Source organism: Pristiophorus japonicus, unplaced genomic scaffold, assembly GCF_044704955.1.
Source record: "Pristiophorus japonicus isolate sPriJap1 unplaced genomic scaffold, sPriJap1.hap1 HAP1_SCAFFOLD_114, whole genome shotgun sequence".
NCBI lineage: Eukaryota > Metazoa > Chordata > Chondrichthyes > Pristiophoridae > Pristiophorus > Pristiophorus japonicus.
The window spans coordinates 943,588-947,260 of record NW_027250799.1 but is presented as its reverse complement, the minus strand read 5'-3'; positions in this window follow the sequence as shown (position 1 = coordinate 947,260).

The following is a 3,673-nucleotide window of genomic DNA, read 5'->3' as shown; positions in this document are numbered from 1 at the left end:
TTCAAGCCCCTAGCATTTCGTAAGGCTGTTCCGTCAACATAGTACACTAGATCAGGTTTACACATTGGTACATCTGTTTAATTAATACTTGATTTAATCACGAATTCGATGACCATTTCACATGAATGGGGTTAGCCGTCTTCTGCCGTAGGGAGTAGAATGGCTGGATTTAAGGTTCAACATCTTTTAATGACAACGTTCGGATTTGAGAACAATTCAACTTCATATTTAGTGGTTCTTGCAGAAGTTAGGTGTTGGGTGGCACATTTAGTAAGTACAATCTCGACAGAGTGTGGGATATATAAAACGGTTTGTTGAATTAGAGTTATTGTCTGAGCCTGTTGTACAGCGTAATAAGTTGCTGCCAACGAAACAAGGCATCCTATGTAAAGTCCTGACTCAATAACACAAAACCCACACGAGGCACATTCGACGGACAAGGTAACACTATAATCTGAACGTTTATTCACAGGTCCAAGTAGTGATGACCCTGCGTGGGACCTCCCTTTATATACCTGGATGACGAGGTAAGGAGTGTCTCCCACAAGTTCACACCCTGTGGTCAAGTGTGCACTTCTTAAATATATACAGTATTGCAGTGGTGTTACATTGAGATTATATACATGACATAGACTCCCCCCCAAATTGGGATCATAGGTTAAGTCTTTCAGGTGTTCCACGCTCCGTCGTGAAGCGCTGCAGTTGGGGCTCTGGTTGTTCAACCTTGGCGTGAATGTCTGTCAACTATGGTGATTCCGGCACGTCCGGGCTCACCGCAGGGACTTTGCATGCTGCTGAATGACCTGGTTGCTCGATACTGGTGGTGGTGTAAGCGCCATCTCATGATCTTCCTCAGGTTCCTCAGTGTCCATGCTGAAAATATTTTTATACTTGGTTCAAATGCTTACGACATATTTACCCATTGTTATATTTAACCACGATGACTCTATTCCCCGCTTTGTCTATTACAGTACGCTCAAGCCATTCGGACCACAAGGCGTGATTGAGGACAAATACGGGGCATTTATTTCTATACATCTCCCCCTTGAATTTCGGTCACGCTACTCATTTTGGGACTATGTCGGTCAGGACTTGGTGAATGTGGGACAACCAGGTTTTGAGTGTTCGTTTCATAAGTAGCTCCGTGAGCGAGTGCGGTCGGGACCTATAGGCCATCAGGAGGCGCAATAGGAGGCATTGAAGGGAGGGTCCTTGAATCCTGAGCATGCCCAACATAATGATTTGGATCGCACGTTCTGCCTGGCCATTGGAGGCCGGCTTGAATGGTGCTGTCCTGACATGGTTGATGTCATTGCCCGACATGAAATCCCGGAATTCGTAGCTTGTGAAACATGGGCCTTTATCACTAACAAGGATGTCCGGCAAGCCGTGGCTTGCAAAGACCGCACATAGATTCTCCACAGTGGTGGAAGTCGTGCACAAATTCAAAATAATGCACTCGATAGATTTCGTGTATGCATCTACCACAATGAGAAACATTTTTCCCATGAACTGGCCCGCGTAGTCTACATGAATTCGTGACCACGGCCTGGTGGTCTAGGGCCACGGGCTGAGTGGGGCCTCCCTGGGGGCATTGCCCAGCTGGGCACACGTCGTGCACCTGCGAACACAGTGTTCCAGATATGAATCAATTCTCGGCCATCAAACATGTGACCGGGCAATGGCCTTAATCAGCACGATGCTTGGGTACTCGCTGTGGAGTTCCCTGATGAATAGCTCCCTGTCCCTAAGGGGCTGCCCCATAGTAGGCAGTCGGCTTGGATGGAGAGCTCCTCGATCCGTCTATGAAGCGACCTGATCTCCTCAGGGCATACTCCGTGTGCAGGCGCCCAATCCCCAATCAGGACACATTTCTTCATCTGAAATAGGAGGGGTTCTCTGCTTGTCCAGATTTTGATCTGGTTGGCTGTGATGGGGGAGCCTGCGCTGTCAAAGGCCTCAATGGCAATGACCATCTCAGCGCTTTGCTCTCCTGCCCCCTCGATGGTGGCCACTGGAAGCCTGCTGAGCGCGTCAGCGCAATTTTCAATGCTGGACCGGTGCCGGATGGAGTAGCCATATGCAGCCAGCGTGAGAGCCCAGCGCTGTATGCGGGCTGACGCATTGGCATTAATAGCCTTGCTGTCTGACAACACGGATATTAACTGCTTGTGGTCCGTTTCCAATTCGAACCTCCTGCCAAAAAGGTACTGATGCATTTTTTTTACACCATAGACACAAGCGAGTGCCTCCTTCTCAACCATCCCATATCCCCGTTCTGCTTGAGAGAGCGACCTGGAGGCATTGGCCAAAGGTTGTAGTTGGCCCTCAGCATTACCCTGCTGCAACATGCTCCCAACCCCATAGGACGATGCATCGCATGTCAGAACCAATTTCTTACAGGGGTCGTACAGTTTCAACAACTTATTTGAAGAATGTATGTTCCGCGCCCGATTGAAAGCCCGTTACTGACAGTCCCCCCAAAACCAATCGCATCCTTACACAGGAGCACGTGTAGCGGCTCCAACAACGTGCTTCAGTTCGGCAGAAAGTTCCCGAAATAATTCAAGAATCCTAGAAAAAAACGCAACTCCGATATGGTGCCAGGCCTGGGTGCTCGTCGAATAGGCTCTGTTTTGGATTCGGTGGGCCGAATCCCATCTGCAGCAATCCTCCTGCCCAGAAGCTCAACCTCAGGAGCCAAAAACACACATTTGGACTTCTTCAGTCGCAGCCCTGCCCGGTCCAATCGACATAGCACCTCCTCCAGGATGTGGAGGTATTCCTCGGTGTCACGACCTGTGATGAGGATGTTGTCCTGAAATACGATTGTTCCAGGAATGGATTTCAGCAGGCTTTCCATGTTTCTTTGAAAAATCGTGGCCGCTGAACAATGCCAAACGGGCACGTGTTGTAAACGAACAATCCCTTGTGCGTGGTAATGGTGGTCAGTAGTTAGATTCGTGGGCCAGTCCTTAGGTCATGTAGGCTGAAGTGACGTGCAAATTGCTAAACATCATGCCGCCTCCCAGCTTGGCGAAAGGATCCTCCACTCTCGGAAGCGGGTATTGGTCTTGTAGGGACACCGGCTTGATAGTGGCTTTGTAGTTGCCACAGATCCTGACAGAGCCATATGCTTTTTGGACGGGAACGATGGGGCTCGCCTAATCGCTGAATTCAACGGGTGAGATGATGCCCTCTGTCAGCAACTAGTCCAATTCGCTCTCAATTTTCTCCCGCATCACATACGGCAACGCTACGACTTTGTGGTGCACTGGTCTGGTGTCCGGGGTGATCCGTATCACTACTTTGATACATTTCAACGTCCAGAGGCCAGGTTGGATTAGTGACTCAAATTGTTGTAGGATTTGTGGACACTTACTTCGCTCCACAGAGGATATTGTGTGCACATCACCCCTCCCCCCATTTCCAGTTCATCTCAGCTAACCAGCTCTTCCCCAACAGTGCTGGACCATTGGCCGGGACAATCCAGACAGCATCCGGTTCACTAATCCATTGTGTGTGACCACCAACATTGCACTGCCTAGTAGCGGAATTATTTATTTGGTATACGTCCATAGTTGTGTCTCAATGCGTTCTACTTTGGGTCTACTGGCTTTGAGTGGCCATAGCTTTCCGAATTGTTGAACGCTCATGAGTGACTGGCTTACCC